Source organism: Schistocerca nitens, chromosome 4 (genome assembly GCF_023898315.1).
Source record: "Schistocerca nitens isolate TAMUIC-IGC-003100 chromosome 4, iqSchNite1.1, whole genome shotgun sequence".
NCBI classification, from domain to species: Eukaryota; Metazoa; Arthropoda; class Insecta; order Orthoptera; family Acrididae; genus Schistocerca; species Schistocerca nitens.
Window position 1 is genome coordinate 414,627,925 of NC_064617.1, and position 27,597 is coordinate 414,655,521.

Consider the following 27,597-nt stretch of genomic DNA (forward strand, 5'->3'; position numbering starts at 1 on the left):
AGTTCTGAGGGGCTGTATGGGTTTGACAGGTACTGATTCCTGTGCAACATGGCTTCAAAATATTTCACAAGACTGGAAAATTCAGATTGTTCGAAATGTTTCATCATTATGATGCTATGTTTTACTCGGTCTTGTGTAGCTTGAGACCAATATGCTGAGAGGAAGGCAAGATAAAATTCTCCTTCACTGTGACAGTCGTGAATGACCGATCGCCTTCTTACAGCTGGTTCATTCTCTAAATAGCCACACATAATTCTAATCTGTGCTCTAATGAGCAGTTGGGAGGAAAACAATGAGAGAATTGATGAAACCACGCTTGTGGATGAATGTCGTTGCCGGAATTCTTAAATGTTTTGAATTTACGTGTAGTAATAAACAGCTTATAGTCAAAATCATCATGTCGGCGAGTCGCATATCGGTCATTGTTACTTCGTTTCGGCAGTTCCATCTCAAAATTTGGTGTACCTTGCCAATTTCTTTCATAATTTCCGAAGTACGTTGTGTGATTAGTTTGTCGCTGTTCCGTATTTCTACGTCCCTCTTCCCGTGTTGGAGCGCGAGTCTCCTTTGAAATAGTATAATTCTTGTATTACCTGTGTCAACTGAACTTGTACTTCCCGGATTTCTCTTTTGTGTTGCGTATTAATTTGATTCTGATTTTGTTTGAATTTCCTAATTTGTTAGTATTCTTCTGTGTCATTGAAGGCTACGGGTCTTGTCATTCAGATCATCATCTACCTTTGTAGATAAGTTAGTGAACTGATCCGAAAGTTCGGCTACTTTCTCCGATAGTGAACTGATTTCCTCAGTGTGTTTTTCTGAACCAAGTTTCAGACTGTCCATTTGTGTTGAAATCGTATCTACTGCGTCCTTTAAGTTTTCCTGAGTATTTGCAAGTTGCGTAACCGAATCAGTAGATGCAACTGAGTCACTTTTAGCTTGCAAGATGTCGTGATTTTCATGAACAACAGTTTGCAGTTCTTTTATGGCTGCTTCGTGATTCTGTAATGCATTTTCATGACGCGAAAAAATAGGTTCAAAATGCTCACAGATTTGTGTTTTTACGTCATTACAGACTTTTTGACATTTCTATTCGATTATAAGTAACTCAGCAATTAAACCTTCGCGTGTTTGTTCAAGCCTGGTGTCTAACCTTTGAAGTTGTTGCTGTGTTTGTCTCTGATTTTGTTCCCTTGTGTCTAACTTTTGAAGCTTTTGTCCCATTTTTTGCACTAATTGTAATAACAATGCATTGGTGTCTGAAACATGTTCCTCAGTGCTTTTCGGCAGTGAATTTGCACCGGCAACATTCAGTTTTGACTTATTTGTGAAAACGGTGAGGACCCAAAATCTGAATCTACAGTGTTTGCGAGATTGTGTCCTGAGGCGAGCTGTTGCCGACCGATCGATCGATAATGCTTCCCTGTTCACTATTGATTTCACTGTCTACGCCGTTTTTTGCCGCCCGCTCCATTTCCCTATGCACAATTATCAAATTACTACTTTGAATGTCTGTTAATGCATTACACAGTGGTGCTGATAAGCTACGCTCGTCGTCACTATCATTTCTCAATTTACTTTGGAGCCTAGTGTTACGTTTTTCACACGCCATTATTGTCACAATATTTCACACGAAACACAGAAAAGCACAAACTGAGGAGCATAAAAAAACCACATTATCTTAGCACTGAAAATAATATCTCGTTAATTGCTAGTGCAGCTGCGAAGTGCTTGGTGCAAATCTACATGCATGCTACAACTGTTTTACTGTACAACAATGAAAAACTACATCTACAAAGGAAATTTTCTCTATAATTACGCGCTAGCAATAAACAATAGCTACACTAATTACACAAACTACAAGAAAAAATCAGAAGATTCCAGTGAGATATATTGGCCATATGAAACGGCTCCTTAGAAAAATGACTGAATTACTGTGCTGATAAACCGCTTACATTATTTGATTTTCAAACAGCTGAGCAGAACTGAACGTACTCAGACATTTCGCTCTTTGCCTATTCTGATCAACACTAAATTGACACACAATATTTTTAGTGCAACGCAATCTAAGTTTCAATAATCCCTACAAAAGAATCGCCCTGACTAACATTAAGCTATACCTTTCACAAATCACTTACCTCATAAAAATCTTCGTTACTCGAACTACTGCAATACAGCGAGCGCCACTACTGCCAGCTATGTAAATGAAAGATTCAAACTACTGAAGGCACTAACTACTGATGGGTATAGTTAAAAAATGAAAGATTTTGATAGAGAACAAACAATGTATTATCTTCTGGTAAACCTTCCCGGATGTAAGGTCGTGGCCCATGAAACTCTGTTTCATGGACCACGACCTTACATCCCGGAAGGTTTACCAGAAGATATGTCATCCGGTCGTGAAAGCCTTCATACTAAAAACAATGTATTTACCTTAATAGTGTTCAAAAGTCATATATATATATATATATATATATATATATATATATATATATATATATATATATATATCAGTTCATGACATCCACTCTTACAAATTTACTGTCTCTGATGGACACACGTCCAGATCATCCGCTCTCAAAACTCCGCCATCTCTCTCCCCACATCCTCCACTGCTGGCGGCTCACCTCCAACTGCGCAGCGCTACGCGCTGTTCCCATCCAGCTGCCAAACACTACAATACCAAACAACAATGCAAACCAGCCACAGACTGCACACAGCACAGCCAGTGATTTTCATACAGAGCGCTACGTGGCGTTACCAATAAAAAACCTAAACAGCCTACTTACACTATGTATGAGTTCAGAAACTTTTGCCTTAAACCTCGAACCTTGGTAAGATCGTGTCACTAGCAGTGAATGGAAGTCACATCTCATGTCCATTCAGTTGTGCTAAGATACAAAAATAGCCCCCATTTACCACAGCCAAAGCTGTTTAAAGAAAGCGAAAAAAAATACAAAAAGGTTAAAGAACTGCTGTAAATAAACGGCCAGGAAAAACTATGGTTTGATGGTTACACTACCTGGTTGATGACGTGCGGGTCATTGGTTCGATTCCCACCTCCTGAAAATATCAGTCGATTAACACCTGAACGTTCTGGGACTTATTTACGGAATACTGAAACTTGTTAAAAAATTCTGTTCATAAAAATGAGCACTGTCTACTGAGTTAGGGTCAATAAACGTGTTTTCGCTGTGGGGTCTTACCCCTCGGTGATGCTAGATTTCAGATGCTATGCCACTGTATTGTCCCGGCTATATCACAACATTTCGAGCAAGTAAGACGAAACTTCACAGAAAAAATTTACTTTTTTCCATTATTTACGCAACAAAACGAATCAAACAGTTCCTCGGGACATACTAAAATGTAAAGTTTGTGAACATTACAAGGACTGAATATATTTCTGAAATTCATTTCGTACTAGATAGCAGGGGCAAGAAAAATGTATACAGTTACTTAACTGTTCATTGCTTCTGATGTACACGATGCAGTATGAAGATAAATCTCGAGGTTGTTACACTGACGCTAGATTTATCGCCTCCCTTCATTATATGGCTTCTGAGCGTCTTTGTAATGCGTAATGCTCACTTTCCTAGCCTCACGAAAGGAGGTGCTGGTACTCTCAGTATTCGCCTTCTCTGTGCAATTTAATTTTATACTACTGATGCACTATTACACAATTTATTTCGTAATTTGAAGCGCACGTAATTAATTCCACTATTGTGAGGTGTTCCAACCGGGTAAAGTAGGCATCATTTTATTTGTGTAAGAGTACCTGGCGTGCTTTTACAAATTACGAAATTCATTTCCTTTAATCATGTAAACGTCCAAGCAGTTTATTCACTGCCAGTCGAGTATCGAACGCCTATTCAAAAAGCAGTTGAAACAAATGTAACTGGAAATCCCAGTTACATCATAGTATGAAAGTTAACAGCTATTTTAACTTGCTGTTTTTTACGACTGGAAAGTGAGCATTTATTCTTACGTGAATAATATCACTTTATCGTGTCCAGCAAATTTGATTACTTATTTATATATAGTGCAATTGTATGCCTCCCATTGTGATGGGTAGATGTAACTCCACAGTACATGATCTTAAATATTCAGATTTTCCTTGTATTTACTGGTTGTACTTTGAATCTGAAATCTAATGGATATATAATCGGAACTCGTAACTCTAGCTGTACCACGAACCAATACACTCAGTACACAGGGTGGTATCCGTTTCACTAATCATGATCCAACTGGAAATGTTAATTGGTATTTCCATTATGTTTAATCATCCTTTGTGCAGTCTCGTGACGATCATTTCGGCGTTAGGAAAGGTAAAGGCACGAGAGAGGTAATTCTGACATTGCGGTTAATAATGGAATCAATAGTAAATCCTTCATAGGATTTCTCTACCTGCAAAAAGCGTTCGACAATGTAAAATGGTGCAAGATGTTCGAAATTCTGGAAACGGAAGGAGTAAGCTATAGGGAGGGACGGGTCATATACAATAAGTACAACAACCAAGGGGAAATAATAAGAGTGGACGTCCAAGAACGAAGTGCTCGCATTAAAAAGGGTGTAAGACGTGGATGTAGGCTTTCACCCTTAGTATTCAATCAGTACATCTAGGAAGCAATGTTGAATATAAAAGAAAGATTCAGGAGTGGAATTAAAATTCAAGGTGAAAGGATATCAATGATACGTTTCGCTGATGACATTGCTAGCTTGAGTGAAAGTGAAGAAGAATTACATGATCTGCGGAATTGAATGAACAGTCTAATGAGTACAGACTGTGGACTGAGAGTAAATCGAAGAAAGATGAAGGTAATGAGAAGTAGCAGAAACGAGAACAGCGAGAAACGTAACGTCAGGGTTGATGGTCACGAAATACATGAAGTTAAGGAATGTTGCTAACTATGCAGTAAAATAGCCAATGACGGACGGAGCAAGGAGGACATCAAAAGCAGAGTCGCAATGGCAAAAAGGGCATTCCTGGTCAAGAGAAGTCTGCTAATATCGAATATCAGTCTTAATTTGAGTAAAAATTTCTGAGAATATACTTCTGGAGCACAGTATTGTATGACAGTGAAGCATGGACTGCGGGAAAACCGGAACAGAAGAGAATCGAAACATTTGAGATGTGCTGCTACAGACGAATGTAGAAAATTAGCTTAATTGATACGGCAAGGAATGAGGAGGTTCTGCGCAGACTCGGAGAGGAGAGGAACATGTGGAAAACACTAATAAGGAAAAGGAACAGGATTATAGGACATCTGTTAAGACATGAGGGAATGACTTCCATGGTACTAGAGGGAGCTGCAGAGGGCAAAAATAGAGGAAGACAGAGATTGGAATACAACCAGCAAATAATTGAGGACGTAGGTTTCAAGTGCTACACTTAGATGAAGAGGTTAGCACAGGAGAGCAATTCGTGGCGGACGGCATCAAACCAGTCAGATGACAGATGACAAAACAAAGGTTCAGTTTATTAGTGCTTGTTTGTTAATCATTTTTATTCTTGTTGTAGTCTTTAACAACTGTTTATGAGTGTTGCTTAAATTGTGTTATTGTTATTGCCAAATATTGATTGGAATTTCTTACGAAAATTACTTCGTGTTTCATTAATAACCTGTTCTACCAATTATGTTTTGCCGTTTGGTCTGCAAATTGCGGGCGGATTGAGAAGCTGTTCTTCTACTGTATTTTGTCCCAGACGTTACTGATCTTATAGCATTCGCTCATTTGAGTGTAGGCCTGGTTGCCTTACATTGCGAACTTGGCATCCACCTCTTACATGAATTCTATTGGTCGGTATTATTTTGCGGAAGGATTCTGATTTTATTGTATGTCATTACTTTCATATTGAGTTTTTTTTAAGATATTATTCAGTCTTCCTGCGAATCATTTAGATTTATAAATTGTTTACTTTATGAACAGTTTTAGTTGCCCCGTGTATTTGCCTTAGTTATATACGTTATTAGTTATCTTTGCATATGTGTTTTATAAGTGCCCAGTGCTTGCATCGCTCCACCAGTCTGTGCTGTGGTGTGTCTATACTAGTGGTCGATGTCGTGGTTTGAACCCTGTGTACTGATATGTTACTGGAGAACGGGATTACATTTCTGAAAGAGAGAGCCTGTGTAATTGTTTTGTCAATACTGTGACCTTGTTATCTATTTGGCAGTCCTTAAAAGACTGAAACGATATCAGTTTTCATGCAGATAATTCATTTCTTACTTTTATCTTCGCAAAAACCCTGTCACTGCTGATTCTGTTTCCCATAAAACTTCGTTCATTGTTTCTGGAGATATCTTACATATTTTGTTCCTGAAGCACTGCCTGAACTAAAAAGCTTGCAGTTTGAGCAATATATGACTGACATTGTATTTAATAACTGTAGGCACATTAAAAATCACAACTGAGGCTTGGTCGATGTACCGATGGCTGATATCTGAGTTCCTTGGTTCGACACTGTCATTGGCATAGATTCTGTTTAGTAAGTTATGTATCACTAATACTGAGGTTTTCAAAGTAAGCGTAAAGCGGTGAAATCTTACACATGACGGCAGATGCAGACATGCAAAAAAAAAAAAAAAAAAAAAAAAAGAAGAAACCTAATCATTCGTCTGTTTCGAGAATTAATTGAGTAAGATACATGGCGTCCTTGAAATCACCAGTCAGTGTGCAGTTAAATTATATCCGTGAATTATGCAGAATATGAGTTTATCAAACTTTTTCGTGTACAATTATAAGTCACAGCGGGCTCACCAACTGTTACGTAAGAAAACCTGCGGTACGTGACTCCATGTGGCTTATATTGATGGAACGTCACCACCAAACAATATACACTGCACACCCAAATACAGCCTTTTGTATATGAGCGGTCAGAGTAACCACGGTGGTCAGAGAATAGCCTATCCGGTTTCTTGTGTAGATAATTTTCATTTAAAGGACGAATAACATAGGTTTTGTGTTAATTGGTTTGTTACATTTGATTCTAGCTTCGTTAAAGATGCGGAATATGTATAAATATTAGCTCTACGTCTACGGAGTACATATTTACGCCAATTTACCAAGAGAAGTTTTATATTTCAATTTGTACGGTGTCTCTAACCGACAGGTATCGTAGCAGTTCACAGAAAATTGGTGCCGTTTACAACGCCAAGCATCCGCCTCGCTCCGCCGAGCTGGAATGCCACTCCACTAAATTTCACCGTTACGCAATAAATTTTTCAGCGGAGGCAACGTCCAAATTCAGTTAATTAAAAGTTCATTAAGGATAAATGGATCGTTAACTGGCCCTGAGATGAGCATTCCGCGGCGCCTTCCCGCGTAATGAAGCGGAGTGCCTGCCTGCCAGCCTGCGCTGGTTTGAAGTGGCAGAGCGCGTGGGCACGCCGCGGTGCCGGCGCCGGGGCTGGAGGCGGCGGGGGCGCTGGGGGCGGCCTCGTCTCCTGCGGTGGAAGTCTGCCGGGCCACGTGGCGACCACGTGGCTCCACCTAGACAGGCATCGTTTGCCTGGTCCAGCCCTTTTCTGTTACTTGATAGCCACTACCCTGCTTGAGTCAGCCATCCACAGGCCACTGTTACAATAGCATTGTGGAAGTCAGACTCATTCACATCAGTAGGACGAGCTGATACTCAGATCGCTAACTGTGGACTCATACGCATTTAATGAGAAAGATGTCAAGCAACGGATAAATAGAGGAGAGAGGTGGGTGTAGCAAACGTAAGATATCGGTGCTCTACCTCACAATAGATAGCTGACAGTATTCATAAAAGAAGTTAACCAGTAGTCTATATTATTCCCTGATATCTCAAAATTCCATAGAGCTAAAAGTCATTACAGAGTCTGATCACAGGAAATCCAGAGGGAAAGAACTTTATCTGTTGCGAACGAATAAATGCTACTTTAACATCAGAAAATCACGGTAGATATGGGGTGTTCAAGGGTAAATGGACTAGGTCAGCTACAGACGATTTATAGGACGATAAACCCTGCACTGGTCGTGCAGTGATTTCATTAATCCACCAGAACACTGAAACTCGACACACGCAACGATAATTTTTGCGTGGAGTCCTAATAAGCCTTTAATCATTTATAAAAAACATTGACTCTGAAATATGGCTGATCCTAAAAGCGTACCTAAAAAACACACGTTAATTCTCCTACCCCGCTCGTCCAAGCTGTGATTTATCACCATGTTCAGCACTCAGATTCTTGAAACGTGGCGGACACCACGACCAGCCGCAGATTGCGATATTTTAGCTCTCCATCCGATCTCCAGAGAAAGACTCAAGTCAAGTGTTTTGTTTCATATCCGATATTCAGTATCCTCTGCTCTGTCCCAAGACGAAGAGTTCCCTCCCAATCTCGAATACAAGTACAATGCCCTCTACCAGTACCGTCTCCATTATCCACACTGCACGTCGACACAGTTCTCGACCACGAATGTAAATGCTTCTGCAAAGTGCTGTTATTGTGATACCCCCTTCACACAAATGTTTTACAATATCAACCAATCGTCACACACCTGGGCTTCCAGTTCTCAAAACAGTTCTGATTTACTTTCCTACTCTTCAGCCAGTTCAGTATTTTAGGCAGTGTTATCACCTGCATATACGCACTTCGTACAATTTGGAGCCCTGAATTCATCTACTCAGCCACTGGTTCAGTTTAGCTCTCCTTGAGCCAGAGATATCCATGCTCTAGGTAGCGGCTTTGATTAGTAATCAAAACGTCCTGAGTCTCGGGATCGAATTCTCAGTAAAAGTCATCATTAATGGCAGCCGAAGGCTTCGGGCATAAAACGTCACCCTCAGTCAGCCAACGGCCTTGTCAAAGAGGGCACAGCAGTGGACCGGGTTTCAGGGCACTCTCTTGCCCTTGGGCTGGGAAACTACATCTACGTCTACATCTATATAGACACTCCGTAGCCACCGTAAGGTGCATGGGGAGGGGGGTACCCTGTACCACTACTTGTCATTTCCCCTCCTGTTCCACTCGCAAAACAGAGCTAGATAAAAACGACTGTCTGTACGCCTCCGAATGAACCCTAATTTCTCGTATCTTATCCTCGGGGTCCTCACGCGCGTTGAATGTTGGCGGGAGCATAATTGTTAGACAGTCAGATTCAAATACCGCTTCTCTAAATTTTCTAAACAGTGTTTCCTGCAAAGAACGCCGCTTTCCCTCCAGGGATTTCCATTTGTGTTCTAGAAATATCTCCGTATCACTTAAATTTTGTTGGAACCCACCGGTAAAAAATATAGCAGCCTCCTCAGAATTCCCATGTCGTCTTTCAGTCCGAACTGGTATGGATCCCAAATACTGGAGCAACACTCCAGAATAGGTTGCAGCAGCGTCCTATATGCGGTCTCCCTTACAAGTGAACCACTCTTTCCTAAAATTTTCCCATCAAACTGATGTCGACCATTGGCCTCCTCTACCTATCACAGTTTTCATATGCTGGTTCCATCAATGTTCACATGCTCGTTCCATCTCCTATTGCTTCGAACCGTTACGCCAAGATATTTAAATGACTTGATTGTGTCAAGATGGGCACTAGTAATACAGTATCCGAACATTATAGGTTTGTTCTCCCTACTCGTCCAAATTAACTTACATTTTTCCACATTGAGGACTAGCAGCAGTTCATCACAAAAACCGAAAATTTCATCTAAGTCGTCTTGTATCTTCCTACAATCACTCAACCTCGTCACCATACCGTACATCTCGGCATCATCTGCAAACAACCGCAGACTGCTACCCACCCAGTCCGCCAAATCATTTATTTATAGGGCGAACAACAGCGGTCCTATCACACTTGCCTGGGGCACTCCTGACAATACCCTTGTCTCTGGTGAACACTGGTCATCGAGGACAACATACTGGGCAATTAAGAAGTCTTCGAGCCATTCACGTATCAGCGATCTTATTCCACATGCTCATACCTTCGCCTGCAGTGGGGCACCGTGTCAGATACTTTCCACAAATCTAGATATATGGAATCTGCCTGTTGTTCTTCATCCATAGGTCTCAGTATATCATGTGAGAAAAGGGCAATCTGAGTTTCGCAATAGCGATGCCCTCTAAAATCATGCTGATTCGTGGACGTAAGCTTCTTAGCATAAATAATATTTTATTCTAACTGAGAATGTATTCAAGGATTCTGCAGCAGACTGAAATTAGGGATATCCGTCTTTGCGTTGTTCCCTTCTGTTACCTTTTTTATATTCTGGAGTTACCTACACTCTTTTTCGAGTCGCCTGAAGACTTTGTGATGGCCGAGAGATTCGCGACCTGGAGATATATTTGTTTTCAAATCTTTAAATTGCTTCACTACGCCAGGTGAAGAGGTCTCCCCGATGGTCAAATGACGATATGTTTGAACGCTTCCTCTGCTTTATGATTTCTTGAAGGTAATACACTCCTGGAAATTGAAATAAGAACACCGTGAATTCATTGTCCCAGGAAGGGGAAACTTTATTGACACATTCCCGGGGTCAGATAAATCACATGATCACACTGACAGAACCACAGGCACATAGACACAGGCAACAGAGCATGCACAATGTCGGCACTAGTACAGTGTATATCCACCTTTCGCAGCAATGCAGGCTGCTATTCTCCCATGGAGACGATCGTAGAGATGCTGGATGTAGTCCTGTGGAACGGCTTGCCATGCCATTTCCACCTGGCGCCTCAGTTGGACCAGCGTTCGTGCTGGACGTGCAGACCGCGTGAGACGACGCTTCATCCAGTCCCAAACATGCTCAATGGGGGACAGATCCGGAGATCTTGCTGGCCAGGGTAGTTGACTTACACCTTCTAGAGCACGTTGGGTGGCACGGGATACATGCGGACGTGCATTGTCCTGTTGGAACAGCAAGTTCCCTTGCCGGTCTAGGAATGGTAGAACGATGGGTTCGATGACGGTTTGGATGTACCGTGCACTATTCAGTGTCCCCTCGACGATCACCAATGATGTACGGCCAGTGTAGGAGATCGCTCCCCACACCATGATGCCGGGTGTTGGCCCTGTGTGCCTCGGTCGTATGCAGTCCTGATTGTGGCGCTCACCTGCACGGCGCCAAACACGCATACGACCATCACTGGCACCAAGGCAGAAGCGACTCTCATCGCTGAAGACGACACGTCTCCATTCGTCCCTCCATTCACGCCTGTCGCGACACCACTGGAGGCGGGCTGCACGATGTTGGGGCGTGAGCGGAAGACGGCCTAACGGTGTGCGGGACCGTAGCCCAGCTTCATGGAGACGGTTGCGAATGGTCCTCGCCGATACCCCAGGAGCAACAGTGTCCCTAATTTGCTGGGAAGTGGCGGTGCGGTCCCCTACGGCACTGCGTAGGATCCTACGGTCTTGGCGTGCATCCGTGCGTCGCTGCGGTCCGGTCCCAGGTCGACGGGCACGTGCACCTTCCGCCGACCACTGGCGACAACATCGATGTACTGTGGAGACCTCACGCCCCACGTGTTGAGCAATTCGGCGGTACGTCCACCCGGCCTCCCACATGCCCACTATACGCCCTCGCTCAAATTCCGTCAACTGCACATACGGTTCACGTCCACGCTGTCGTGGCATGCTACCAGTGTTAAAGACTGCGATGGAGCTCCGTATGCCACGGCAAACTGGCTGACACTGACGGCGGCGGTGCACAAATGCTGCGCAGCTAGCGCCATTCGACGGCCAACACCGCGATTCCTGGTGTGTCCGCTGTGCCGTGCGTGTGATCATTGCTTGTACAGCCCTCTCACAGTGTCCGGAGCAAGTATGGTGGGTCTGACACACCGATGTCAATGTGTTCTTTTTTCCATTTCCAGGAGTGTATTTATAACTTGGGCTTTTGTTTTGCTATCTTCAGCGTCCACACTGGATTGTTCAATAAGTGAGTGAATGGAGTCCTTAGACCCTCTTAGCAATTTTACATACGACCATTATTTTCTCGGCTTCTCCCTCAGATCCTTTGCTAAGGTGTGACAGTGGTAGTTGTATGCTTCGCCCATAGATCTTTTCACAGACGCACGAATCCCTACCAATTTTCACTTGTCGTCGTTTGTGCGTCCTTTATTTAACCTAGAGTGCAACAGCCTCAGCTTCCGCAGTATCTTACGAATTTCGTTATTAAGCCATGATGGGTCTTTTCCGTCCTTTGTCCACTTACTACACACACAAGTCTCCAGACCACGATTTATAATCCGATTAAACTTACCGCCAAAGTCGGAAGATCAGCAGTGACCAACCATTTCAACCAATAAATTGAATAACAAAAGGAAAGAAATGTTCTGGGAGCTTGGAAGTTTGAAATTGGTAGGGAAGGTATAACACCTCAGAGAGGGAGCTCTAAGTCACAATCTGGATATAATTTGAGTCTGTGAAGCGAAATTCAGAGAGGAGAATGATTTTCGGGCAGGTACGTGTAGGATAATACCAACAGCAGCGCAATACGGCGTAGTGGGAGAATGATTCATTATCAATAAAAAGGCAACGCACAGAGTGATTTATTGTGAACAGTTCAGAGGAGTTGTTTTCTTCAGAAGTGACAGGAATCCAGCACAGACAGCGATAGTTCAGGTGCACATGCCGGCGTCGCAAGCAGAAGATGAAGAGATAGAAAACATACACGAGGATGTTAAAAGCGTAATTCGGTACGTCAAAGGAGATGTTAATGTGTAAGTCAAGGGGGACTCGAGGGATTCGTAGGGAAGGGAGTAGAAGAAACGATTATGAGAGTACATGGTCTCGCTAGCAGGAACGAGAAGGGAGTGATACTGAGTATCGAAATAAATATCAGGCAGTATTAGTAAATACTCTGCTGAAGAATCACAAGAGATGGATATATATTCGAGAAAGTGCGTGAGATACGGGAAGATTTCAATTAGGATACGTCGCAGCCAGGCAGAGATTCTGAAACGAGATGTTGCATTACAAAGCGTACCCACGGGCAGACACATACGCAGGTCACAGTTTAGTAGTAATGAAGAGCGGCCTGAAGTTTAAGAGACTAGTAAGGAAGAATCAGTGGCTAAAGAAGTAGATACAGAAGCCCTAAGGGATGAAGAAATATGCTTGAGATTCTCTGAGGCTATAGACACTGCGGTAGAAATGGGCATCTCTAAAAGGCGCAGTCACATAAGTTGGAAAGGAAATCGAGGTCGAAAGAAGAGAACTGCGAGCAAACCATGGATAAAAAAAAGAAATACTTCAATTTATCGATGAAAGAAAGGTAGCAAAATAATCTGTGACGGGCAGAGCGAGAACGACACAAAAAGCATTTTTGGCCAATAGTATCAAGCATAGGCATTAATTTGAATAACAAATTACTGAAAATACGCGTTTGGAGCACAGATTTGTATGGTAGTGAGACATGGGCTGTGTGAAAACCAGACCAGAAGAGAATCGAGGCATCTGAAACGTCCTGCTACAGAATGTTGATAATTGGGTAACCTGATAAGGTAAGGAATGGGAAGATACTCCTCAGAATTTGAGCATATCGAACGTATGGAAAACACTGACAAGACGACTGACCAGGGTGGTAGAACATCTGTTAAGACATCATGGAATAACTTCCATGGGGCCGGAGGGAGCTATCGACAGTAAAATTTGTTGAGGAACGCGACTGCTACGGTCGCAGGATCAAATCCTGCCTCGGGCATGGATGTGTGTGCTGTCCTTAGGTTAGTTAGGTTTAAGTAGTTCTAAGTTCTAGGGGACTTATGACCACAGATGTTGAGTCCCATAGTGCTCAGAGCCATTTGATCCATTTTTTGTTGAGGAAAACAGAAACCGGAAAATATCCAGCAAATAATAAAGGACGTAGGCTGCAAGTGCTACTCTGAAATAAAGAAGTTGGCACAGGAGTAATTCGTGACGTGCACCATCCAACCGTTCAGAAGAGTGATGACAAAAAAAAAAAAGGCTACAGGTTTATTCATGTGATGCGTAAAGCAACAATAGAAGGTCGATCCACTGTTTTACGTTGATAAAGGAGTATCCTCTCACCCAGAGTTCCCTGAAGACGGCTTATCGGCACAAAACAAAGTTCCTTTGAAGTTTATTTTCACTAAATGCCGCTGCTAGTAACAGCTGAGACTCTTCACAAGTGAAGATATCGTTATGCCCCAGTAACTATTTCCGTGAATGTAGCGCTGATTCTGTATCGTTCGGCGAGCTGATAACTGCAGGAAGGTGACAGCTCTTTTCTAGCCCTGACAAATGCCTGGTCGACGTTCGGGACCTGCTACCAGCGATAGCCTCGCCTCTGCTTCCTCTGAAGCACCAGGGCGCACTCCCCAGGCCTGGTACGTCCGAACGTCAGCCCACTGACATGGCCTACTGTGTCCGGCTGGGTTCATAATGTACCCAGCTGAACTTCAGAGGTTCAAATGGTTCAAATGGCTCTGAGCACTATGGGACTCAACTGCTGTGGTCATAAGTCCCCTAGAACTTAGAACTACTTAAACCTAACTAACCTAAGGACATCACACACATCCATGCCCGAGGTAGGATTCGAACCTGCGACCGTAGCGGTCGCACGGTTCCGGACTGCGCGCCTAGAACCGCGAGACCACCGCGGCCGGCGAACTTTAGAGGAAGTTACATATAAAACCACCACGAGCCTGAAGAAGGAACTAATCCGGAAGCGAATGGCTTACTCCTAGAAATCACTGAGATTACGCACCACTATTATTAACTGTTTTATGAGCTGACAGGAATAAAATTCAAATAACAATGATTTTTTAAATCAAATGTCGACCAGCACACGAGATATCACACTGGCAGTAGACTACAACTTATGAATGGACAGAGACATTGTCTTCATTGTGTTTCAAAAATCAACAGTTTATAAAAGTATTTTTGGTGTAATGTGGTGCCATTATGCAAAATATCTGTCACTAAATGCATGATATCTTAGAACCACCAATCTCGTACTTATTTAGGGTACATTTGATTAGGTCGGGGGACCATCCTCAGCTTACAGATGAACACTACTTCTAATTTTAGTATTATTCGTTGTAGTCAGATACATAAGTGATTTCATTTGCAGCATCTGTCAAGTGCGAAAGTCGATAGTCCTTCACATTGCGGATCTGGGATACTGAAGGGGCAGAAACTTGAAATAATATTTCAATATCAGAAACAGCAGAAGTTGCAAAATTGCTCTCTTTATTACTTGATGATGACTAGGTATGGGACTTCAATCGCAATCCATTCTCAGATCATCCACCCAATCAGAATAAATATTATTTCACATAGCAAAAATCATAACAATTGTTAAACGGTGGAGTACAGTGCAAGTGATCATGAAACTTGGTACAAACAGAAAATGTTATGTCTGTATTCGATTTCATGATCACTTGCATTCTACCACTTCGGGTGATGATTGCCATGAATTTTCTGTGCTCAGTAATAACTGTTCTCATTGGATGGATGATCTGAGAATTGGTTATGAATGAAAACCCAAACCCACTCATCATCAAGTAATAACATGTGCTCTTTTGTAGCTTTGACTGTTTGTCATATTGAAATGAGACTTTCACACTGTTACGCATATTTCCTGACCAATGGCTAACCTGGAGCTGATCCAATATAGTGTTTCTAAATGCCTTAAGGACATGGAAAACTGTATATAGAAATTTTTTTTATTTTTCGATATACATACAGGGTGTAGGGTACCACAAATCAATTAAAGGCATCCGATATCCCTTTGAAGCTACGCAATATCGATATTATCCAGTGAAATGTGCAAACACCTGACCTAAATTGTCTTACACTATTGACAGTCATATATTATGTCAGTCAGACACCACAGAAGAATCAGTAATTGTTCGCCTTGTTTTCCTGTGATGTCTGTCCATTTGATATGAGATATGACTGTCAATTTCTGTGACAAATTATGTTTGGCATTTGTACAATTTCATTGCATGATTTCTATGTTGTTTACCTTCAAATGAATATGGGATGCTTCCTATTAATCTGTTGTACCCTCCATCCTGAATGATGATTAATAACCGAAACCGTTAGATGAGTAATGCGAGAAAAAAAAACGCCAGATGCTTAAAATGCTTTTATAAACTATTTTATTACTTAGTTGTTTAAAATTGAGTATCATCTGCTGATTAATTGGGTTTCCTTCGGGTGGAAAAACGGTTTCAAGAAGGCTAGTGCAGCCGTTTTATTCATTTAGTGACAGATATTTTATAACATGAGGCGTATCTGTACCCAGTAAAAAATTAACTTTAACTGACCCCAGCCGTAGTACAGTAATCCCTTGCGTCGACAGGATAGCCACTGAAGTTTACTCTGATGTCTTATCACAATGCGCGGAATATAGGTGTTTCATGGGTTTCATTACCGCAAAGAAATATGTACTTAGTATTTATAGAAAAGCGGCAAGTACTGACACTAAAATCGGAAGTTACAATCATCTACAGAGTCATAAACATGCAACTTTCCCTTCCGTGATTCTCCAGCTCACATCACTCATCATATTTGAGTTTGCCTTTCAAACAGAGTTAGTGACCATTAACCAAACAACCTTCAGAAAAAGCTGTGGCTGTATTTCAATTGATAATATTCTAGAAAAAAGGAAAATGTGATAAATTGTACCAGTTCTCCATGCTGAATGGAATGTCAGTAGATCCAAAAATTTATCCTGTGTCCTGTATACTGGTAAAACTTCTGTCGTCTACACACCTCCATCTTATCGTAACAACAGCATCGTTAATCTTTTATTGAGTATAACGGCAAAATTAAATCCTTGCTGCAGAGTGGCACAAATAAAATCACCTATAATTGCGATGGAATATTATATGTTGAGTAGTCGGACAGAGCGGTGTCAGTTAGGTTGTCGGATCATGAGAGACTGTGAGAGATAAATGTATCGTTTGCGGGGTGTGTGTTTGAGGAGAATACATATGATGTAGATTGTGTCGTTCTGCATACTCCTACGTAAGGCAGAATCATTATAATATCAAAAATACTTGGAAACAATAAACAAATGAGACGTGCTACTTTAGCTCTAAATGATCGTAAACATGCGATTTGCTCTAGGCTAAAATTTTCATTTGTGCTATTGTAAAATTTCAATAATAAACCGAAGTAAGTTTTGCAAATTTTATCAAAAGTAACTATATCTGTATAGCAATAAAATCTTATTCTTCATTTAACATTAACTGCAACAACGTCTGCATAACAAAAAATGTAATATCTTCTTTCACAAACACACACTAACAATCATGGTATGTAGCATCTGTATGTCGATTAGTAATAGGAAGTCGAATGTAATGTCATCTGTGGCTCTGCCATTCAGTTCCCGACTAATGATCGCCTGAGAACCCGAAACCACACTCGTGATCAAATAAAATGATTTCCAGTAAATCATGACTGTTCGCATAATGAATTTTCACTTACGAGGATTGGTTGCCAGCGATGGTTTCTACCTTTTGAAACCATCAATATGATGATGTAGGCTGAGATCCTAGGTATCAAACCATGTAGTCATTCACCCTGGTAGGCCCTCGTTTGCTAATTCCACAAAAAAATGTCGGAAGAGATGCTCTACAGAATTTTTAAATCTGCATCCAAACGATTTTATCATTATGTTTCTCAGTCCATTGTTTTGAATGTAATTTTTCGTGTTTATATATCTTTGTCACATCATTTTAATCACCATAGTACTTTTTCAGTTGCTATGACCTTCTCTTTCTATAATTATTTTTCCTCTTGGAAGCCTTGTGCATGTGAGTTTAATTATTTCCCTGTATTAATATTGATCTAATTTCCTCCGCATCATCAACATATATTTCAATCGGTGTTATTTCATTCATTACTCCTGTTCCTCATTTTTCTTGGATTTCATTTTGCTAATAATCCCTTGGTTCGCTTAAATCATAATCGGTCGAGTAGCTCCTCAATCGGCATCACGAGGCTAAGTGTATCCCGAAAAATGGCAACAGCGCATGGTGGCTGGATGGTCACCCATCCAAGTGCCAGCCACGCCCAACAGCGCTTAATTTCGGTGATCTCACGGGAACCGGTGTACCCACTGCGGCTAGGCCGTTGTCAAATTTCTGTGTGACTATTACTTAATATACATCTTTTTTCGAAAACCATATATTTGTACCCTCTTACAGTCAATATTAATAAACCATTTTGCTTTTTGTTTCTCTACCAACATATTGGCATTTTAAAACGTCTACAATGCTATGACAGATAAACAAAGAAAATTTAATTCACATGCACAAAAATTCCAAATGGAAATAGGATGACGTGAAAATAGAGTGAAAGCTATTGGACATGTAAACCTGGTGATTAAAATTGTGTGACAAAAGTAAGTATGACAATGAAATACTTTTGTATCTTTTAACTGACTGAAAACAATGATCGAAGTAATTTCGATAAAAATTTAAACATATTTCAAAGTAGCCGATAAATTTCAAACCCTGGCAGATGAGGCCTGTACTACAACCGTTACAGTGCAGGACCAGTTTGTGTAATATTTCTGCTTTGAAAGCTGGATAGCATAATGCGATATTGTGAAACAGTTTTTCGCCGATTACTCGCAAGTAAGGGCCCTCCAGGATGAATGGTTCCATGGTGCGATACCTGTGACCTTAACCTACATTACAGTATTGATAGTTTCAAAAAGTCGATCCCATCGTTGGGAACTGCCCCCTGTCAGCAGCGGAGTTTTCGACATTTTGAAACTTATTGACAGATTCAAACTGTGCAACGGGCCAGAATTGGAACTGGAGACCCTCGCTTTTTGCGAGGAAGTGTTTCACGTTCCTTGAAATGATGTAACCGACCATATGTAGCATCAGTCAGATATTCAGAAAACATAGTCCATCCACACTTGCTTTAGTCACGGAACACAACTTAATAGCGCGTAATGAGGCACAACCTCGATGATTAGTTCACTGACTGTGTGTATCAGATCTACACGTCAAATTGTAAAGTGTTACTGAATTGCAAATGTAAGTCAGCTATGATTATTTGTACACTAGACCGTCTTACTTTCGATGTTCTTTCCGATACTGCATATCGGTTCTGTAAGATACTTAATTTATTGCTACAGTATCATATCGTCATACAGGGCTCAAAAAATATACTTTCCCTTCGTTTTTAATTACACGATTCCGTATAGATCACATTGCAGCACCACTTGAAATGACAAGGATATAATAGCGACCACAGAGGAGTTAAACTGTTCTCTAGACGGGTTGCGTGCGAGTTACGTGCTCACTCTCAATCACGAGACAATGTGCTAATTAACCCTGCTGTCTCTGGTATTGGCGTGAGTGCCTCCGCTCCTCCCGACCTCAATATCAAACAGGTATGAGCATCGGAGACAAAGGTTCAGTTTTAGTACCCTACAAATTATTATACATCGTAATATATGTTGTCTTTGCACTGACACAGGCAATAAGTAATACTTAAATTTCATTTAACATTGTCAAAGTATTATGTCTTGCGCGATGTCACGTTGTTTTGCTCATCCAGATCATAATTTATACGTTTAAATACCTCAGCTGTCAGACGTAAACGATATTTAAATAAGATTTATTAGTCTACAAGACTACACAGGAGTTGTACAAAATATGGAAGCACTATAAATGGAAACACTGGAAACATTACGCATTATCTTGCCTGATACGGTTTAGGAAACCTGTTGGCACTAGAAACAACTTCCGGTCTTCTCGGAATGGATAAATAGAGGCCCGGTACGATTATCAAGAGAATCTTAGCCCAATCTTCCCACAAAACAGTGGGAAGTTCAGCTAACGATACTTGAGGTCGATAGCGATCACACATCCTTCTGTCCTAAGTAGACTACAGTAGCTCAGTAAAACTGTGATCAGGTGACTGAGCGGGCCACAGGAGACACAGCAGTTCATCCCTTTGCTCAAAAAATCAGACGACGCGACCTGCGTGAACATAGATTCTTTTTGTCTTGGAACACAGCGTAACCACTGGGGAACAGACATTGTACCATGTGACCATGGGAAGGGCACTGTCAGTCAAAGTGATGACTTTATCCTTGGCATTAATCGAACCTGGTAATAGTACCCGTAGGACACGTGGAATAAAACGATATGCTTGCGCAAGTCATCAACAAACCTCCTCCATGATCAGTCTTGGGGCGTAGATTCGTCCAGAAGTAGGAGTAATATGAAACAAGACTCATCCGACCCAATGACTTTCTCCCATTGCGCCTTAATCCATGCTTTATGGCTTGGGCGCCATGTTGTACTGTTACGGGCAATTGCATCGCTGATGAGTGCGTTTGGAATTGCTTCTCGCCTTGCTGACTGTGTTCACAAGTATGTCATTCAGTTCTCCAGTGACTTTTGCGCTGTCGTCCACTTACTTTCTCAGTCATTGCAGTGTCTGTATTTTACAGTGTTTTACATTCATGCATGTCACTAGAACGTTAGCATCGAACTACACAGACACCGTATTTTACGCCGAAGCAAAGGCAATCTGAGGCGCAAACATTCCCTCTCCCTTTACGGGAATTACGTAATGTGCGAGCAGTGTGGGACGAGACACTATGGCATGGAAGACTGAATTAGTCCTGGAGGCAATCACAGCTCGCACAACTGATCAAGGCGACCGCTCGCGATAAGCGAAATTTCCAATATAGGCACAAACTGTCATGTGTTTCTAGTGAATGGTACAGACGATGTATAATCTTATTCGGAGTCTGCAATATTCAGTCCATTTGAAACCTATTGAGTACATTGTATAGGCGGTCTTCGTGGTGAAATAAAGCATCTCAAATAGCAAGCGTAGCTGACATCTGCGTTTATGTTGAAGCATGCATATCTGGAGGTGTTCCGATTTTTTGTCGACTCCTTGTATCTTCAACTTGAATGACAATAGGAACCTGGGATGGAGTTTAATTTAATTACCGAAACGAGACGTTTACTTTCCGACAGGGGTCTCTGTTGTGCAGTGAGCCTGCTATCTCACTCGGTATCTTGTTTGTTACTACTGTGAATCAAATGGTTCAAATGGCTCTGAGCACTATGGGACTTAACATCTATGGTCATCAGTCCCCTACAACTTAGAACTACTTCAACCTAGCTAACCTAAGGACAGCACACAACACCCAGTCATCACGAGGCAGAGAAAATCTCTGACTCCGCCGGGAATCGAACCCGGGAAAACGGGCACGGGAAGCGAGAACGCTACCGCACGACCACGAGCTGCGGATACTGTGTATCAAGTAGAGCTGAAAATACCACAACACCAACAGGTGCCCTACGGTTTCCTTTTCGACGCGTGACATTCAGTTATAATGGTTCTGTGTCGGTACGGCAAGAGTACGGCCCTGAACCTCCAACAGCGTAAATGGTCGTATTGCTCTCGTATTTCACAATTAGCATTCAAGGTTAGATGATCTCACAGTAAGAATTTTTCTAGAAAAAACTACGACACTATATGGTAACGATATTGGTGTAATAGCCCACATCTAATGGACAAGTATTATCGTCTGAATGTTTATCGTGCGTCACGTGGAGACTGCATTAAACATTGCTGATAGGTATATGAAAACTATGCTGCTACGTGTAGTCGTAGAAATTAAAATGGTCCAAGGCTATATGTCTATGAACTGAAAGACGCAGGGTTAATAAAATATGTGTAAGAAACATTCGGGATTTATTCTTGACATGAAAACATTATGAAAATTTCATACGAACAAGTGCGCAAAATCCTTCGTACCGTGTCATGCAAGGAATTTCCTGTACTCACTCCCGGGTCGCTTATTTATCTCAGATTCATATTTTTACTGAGTTTCTTTTTTGCAGTTGGTCATGAGTTTTATTTTGTTTCTTCTCGGTGTTGTTTGTTGTGTTTTAGATATTCATTGTCTGAAATGACGGATAAGCACTGCATGTATGACCTAATAGATGCAAATGCGTGCACGGTATGTCAACTTCATGCTGCACATAATCCCAGGAAACAGTTTTCTCGGTTAAGATCGTTTTGCAATACTCCGTCAACGCTTGCGAGAGCCAGGATCGTTCGAGCAGAAGGTTGGAAGGTAGGATTTTGGCCTCATTCCTAGGGCTTCTTCTTCTTCACTAGAGCAGTTGGCTGCAGTTGTTCATTTACTTCCGTGAAAATGAAGTAAGGCCTGAAAGCATACCTGAAAAGATGTAGTTTCAGAAAGTGTACACTGTTAGAGTAACATTTATGGGCGAGTATACCACGTTAAAAGATTTAGTGGTCAATATGCCCTACTGTGCTACAGTATGCCACCCTACACCATCTCACCTGGACCACAAAACTGATTTTGTTGGAGAATGCTGGGTGTATCCTCATACGGCTAGAGACGGTACAGGTAATATACCCAAGGAAATTATCAAACATCATCGATTTGGCGGTCCGCACGAATGTACGGGGTCGGTTTTAAATTTTTCGTGGTTCAACTACATCATATTCCCGTGTCACTCCAGACTGCAATGATGATACGAACTCCTGGCTTCGTTTGGCGGGTGTTTCATTTTGTATTGTGGCCACCATAGCGCAACAGATCATTTCAGACTTCAAGGGAAAGACAAATAAATTATTCTGCTTAATACAGTTCCTTAGTTTAAGGAATCTTTCACCTAACGTATGTAAGGTGTCTAAATATTTTCATGAAACGTTAGCTGTAATTTATAAATTTCTTAATTTTGAGTACCACGATAATGCTAATGACTTCTTGAACAAACTATATCTATGCGAATATATGCAGTGTTTTTACCAGATTCTTCACGACATAAGTTATGGAAGTTGGTACATATCAGATAAGAGTTTTAAAAATTTTCCTTCATGGTGGAAATGGTTAAAGTGTGGCGGCGTATAACGTAGCATAGACCTACTGACCTAATCCTTGGACACAAGTTAGTCACAGGTCAGTATTATTGTGACACTGTACTTCTTCACCAAGTGTGTCTTTTCAGGGGTGTTTTCTGCTCTGACTTCATGTTGATGTATTACAATGCGTGAATGCATCAAACTGCGCTAGTGTAGGAACTATTTGAACGAGAAGATATTCAGCAAACGTGTCATTTCTGTTCGTCTCACTGTGTATCACTCTCTTTTCCAGTACGTCGTACTACACTACGTGGACTGTACCAGATCTTTCTCTGTGTGGGCCGGCCGAAGTGGCCGTGTGGTTAAAGGCGCTGCAGTCAGGAACCGCAAGACCGCTACGGTCGCGGGTTCGAATCCTGCCTCGGGCATGGATGTTTGTGATGTCCTTAGGTTAGTTAGGTTTAACTAGTTCTAAGTTCTAGGGGACTAATGACCTCAGCAGTTGAGTCCCATAGTGCTCAGAGCCATTTCCCTGCGTGGTCCAAGTTTCATTGAGCTATGTTAGTTTACAGTGACACACACATCATGCCAAAATTATTTTGGTCCTCAACTTTTGCGTCTGAGAGTGTTTTATTTAAATTGGTTAAGGTTAAGTCCCATATTATAGTGGAGCAGCGCAACGGAGCAGAGTAGATCTGCACGTTGGGCAACTGTCGCAGCGTTGCTTAGCGTCCAGCCACAGTGGGGCGGTGAGAGATGCTGCAACAGGCAGGTTCGCTTCACTGCGTGGACCAAAAATAAATAACCCGGCCAATGTGTAATCTTTCTCGATTTTAAGCAAAATACTCCGTAAAAAAATGATATTCACTCATCCGATATGTTTACCCATCAGCCTCATCATAAACTGCTCATAACTTCATTAATCATAATAGTCATAGTGATATTTCAAAATGATGTGGCTAGTGCTAGAAAGTCGAATAGTTTGAAATCAGAGTTAGAGCTCCCTATGAATTTTCGTATGGGATACGCTAGGTCATACGTTGCTGCAAACCAATGTACTTGACATACAGAACTGTTCTTTAAACTTGGGATGGAATCTATAACTCACTCATTTACTAGAAAACGGATGGTCTATGAAGCACTCTGTTTGCTCGCATGCCCAGATGGTATATCGACAATTAAACACTCATAACCCTCATATATCTCATAAATGATTTCAATTATCGAAACAAGGTATGGGCAAATAAGAGCACCCAAAGGGAGGAGTATGTTGCCATATGGTTACTGTGCATACATTCCTCATGTAGTGTGATATACCACAGATTTCTGTCAACGTAATAATCTAATTTCTTAATGGTTATTGGCAGGTGGTGTAACAGGAAGCGTTACAGATTCATAGAACGCTGGAGTAATGTGGCTCTGATATTCATTACAGTCGATATGTATTAGATCCAGGGAAATAACATTTCAACAAATGCTTTTTCCGGACACAACGAGCCCTGAGAGGAGCATATTGTTGGAAGCCAAAAGAAACTTCTCCAGAACTGGCTGACAATATTGTGAAACTTTCATATTCTCCACAGCACTGTCATTGGCCTAGAAAGATCAGTGTGTTGATGAGCAACATACTACTAAAATCGATCGTTCTCTACAAGTCACTTACCAGACAGGCTGAAACTTTAACAGAATTTCAAATGAAGGTGTCCAGATGAGACGGTTTCGGAAACTTTTTCTCACTCATGAGAACGTTATTTTCACCTATTTGTCGGCTGTGCTGCTTCAACTTTGTTTTTGTTGTTGTTGTTGTTGTGGTCTTCAGTCCTGAGACTGGTTTGATGCATCTCTCCATGCTAATCTATCCTGTGCGTGTTTCTTCATCCCCCAGTACTTCCTCCAACCTACATCCTTCTGAATCTGCTTAGTGTATTCACCTCTTGGTCTCCCTCTACGATCTTTACCCTCCACGCTGCCCTCCAATGCTAAATTTGTGATCCCTTGATGCCTCAGAATATGTCGTACCAACCGGTCCCTTCTTCTAGTCAAGCTGTCCCACAAACTCATCTTCTCCCCAATCCTATTCAGTACCTCGTCATTAGTAATGTGATCTACCCATCTAATCTTCAGCATTCTTCTGTAGCACCACATTTCGAAAGCTTCTATTCCCTTCTTGTCCAAACTAGTTATTGTCCATATTTCGCTTCCATACATGGCTACACTCCATAAAAATACTTTCAGTAACGACTTCCTGACACTTAAATCTATAATCGATGTTAACAAATTTCTCTTCTTGAGAAACGCTTTCCTTGCCATTGCCAGTCTACATTTTATATCCTCTCTACTTCGACCATCATCGGTTATTTTACTCCCTAAATACCAAAATTCCTTTACTACTTTAAGTGTCTCATTTCCTAATCTAATTTCCTCAGCATCACCCGACTTAATTTGACTACATTCCATTATCCTCGTTTTGCTTTTGTAGATGTTCATCTTATATCCTCCTTTCAAGACACTATCCATTGCGTTCAACTGCTCTTCCAAGTACTTTGCTGTCTCTGACAGAATTACAGTGTCATCGGCGAACCTCAGAGTTTTTATCTCTTCTCCATGTATTTTCATACCTACTCAGAATTTTTCTTTTGTTACCTTTATTGCTAGCTCAGTATATAGTTTGAATAACATCGGGGAGAGACTAAAACACTGTCTCACTATTTTCCCAACCACTGCTTCCCTTTCATGCCCCTCAACTCTTATAACTGCCATCTGGTTTCTGTACAAATTGTAAATAGCCTTTCACTCCCTGTATTTTACCCCTGTCAACTTCATTACTGCCTCTAGTTTTAACACAATGAAAGAAATAAGAAACTTACGAAATATATTCCGTACTTCTAGTTAGTGAATCTGTTGACATTTCATTGGATAACTGGTCCGAAATGAAGGACGCTGAGAAAAACATCTGCTGTCAAGGCTTCTGCTGACTGCAGTTTTCTCGACATTAGAACAAAAGAAACAAAAGCATGAGGAACAGTGGTGACCCTCCTACCCGCACCGACACACGAATTCTACCAGCGTTGGCAGAATGCAGAGCGCCGCTGTGTGCCGCTTTGCTCCGCGCCGCACAGCTTGCAGCGCCTCTGTGATCGCGAGCATTGGGCAGCCCTGGTTTGCTTCCCCAGCCTAGCCCTGCTCTGCTTCTGGTGCCACGGTGTTCTCGTCTGTGACGCGCCACTCTAAGGTCACTCCAGCCTAAGGCGCAGTGTAAGCAGAAAGTGAGGCCCACGTCAAAGACAGGTCTTGGCGCGCAGGTCACAGCACTCGATGCTACAGGTCTTACGAGTGCCAGCAGCCGTCTCCGGCGGAGAGAGATAACCTATATCAGACAAGTTCAACAGTTCTTGACTACGTGTTTCAATAGATGCAATTTGTCGATAACACACGACAAAATTAAGACATTTAGGCGGTACCTTTCCAATTGAATATTGATTTCTGATGGTCCCTGCAAGGAGCCGAGCAGTCGCGAAGTGTGGCGAACAAGCCGAGTAGTGTGACGTCACAAATTCTTTGCAGGGCCCATGTGTCTCGCTGGCCCCGAACAGAAATTGGGGACGTGGACGTCCGGCATCAACGAGATGAGGACGTGTCGCTGATAGGACGTGGGAAAACACTCTCCTGTGTTACAGCAATACGACGGGAAAGTTTTGTGCTACCAGGGGAATCCGATACGTAATCTTCGTCAGACCAAGGCAGAAAGTCGAAGGGGTTCTAAAAAGGGTGGCTCCTAATGTTACTACCTCGTAATAGAAGAAAAATGTCACCGATACGGAACGAGAGCTGAGGTAACAGACATCAAAACCAAGGTGCTTTTCGTTGCGTCGAGATCTTTCCACGAAATTTCAATCACCAGCTTTTTCCCTCCGAATGCCGAAACACTTCATTGGTTCTCACCTATGCGTGGAGAAATTACTATCGCAACAAATTAAGAGAAATAACAGTTCAAAAGAAGAGACTGAGGTGTTCGTCTTTCTCCGCTTGCCAATCGAGACTGCAAAGTTCGAGACATTTTCTCAAAGTGATTCAGTGAACCTTCTGAAAAACATTTAAGTGTAAAATGCATGTAGACGTACATGAATCTCTTGTAGCTCGTGAATATTCTGCGGCTGAGGCATTGGGTACGGCCGCTATTGTTGAGAAATAGATGTAAGTCATATTCGTCCTTTCAAAGAAACTGAGTATCTATACTGATCGTTTCAGGAATATTTACAGACTGTCTTGAAAAATGGTTCAAATGACTGAGCACTATGTGACTTAACATGTAAGGTCAGCAGTCCTCTAGAACTTAGAACTACTTAAACCTAACTAAGGACCACACACACATCCATGCCCACAGACTGTCTTAAAAAGGTTTCTATAGTGCTTCAGACCAAGTGAATGGCACAGTTCAGAGAAAAGCAAAGAAATATATCACCTGTGTAATTAGTTTCACACGTTGTGGACGTTTCTGAAATGTGTCTGTAGTTGGGAAGTTCTGCACACCAGACTGGAGGCACCACCACGTGTGCGACGCACCTTAGTGATATAGGAAGGATTTTATGAGGTGTGTAATTGGTATCCACGGACTTGTAACACTGGTGATATGTTCCTCTGGATGGAATATCGATCAGCGAGCATGTCTGCTAACTCTTTTTCTTTCTTGTTGATTAATTTTGCTTACCACAGTTTGCTCCACCTCTAGGTAACGTAAGATACCTCTTTTTAATGAAAGATGAGGCCTTCCCT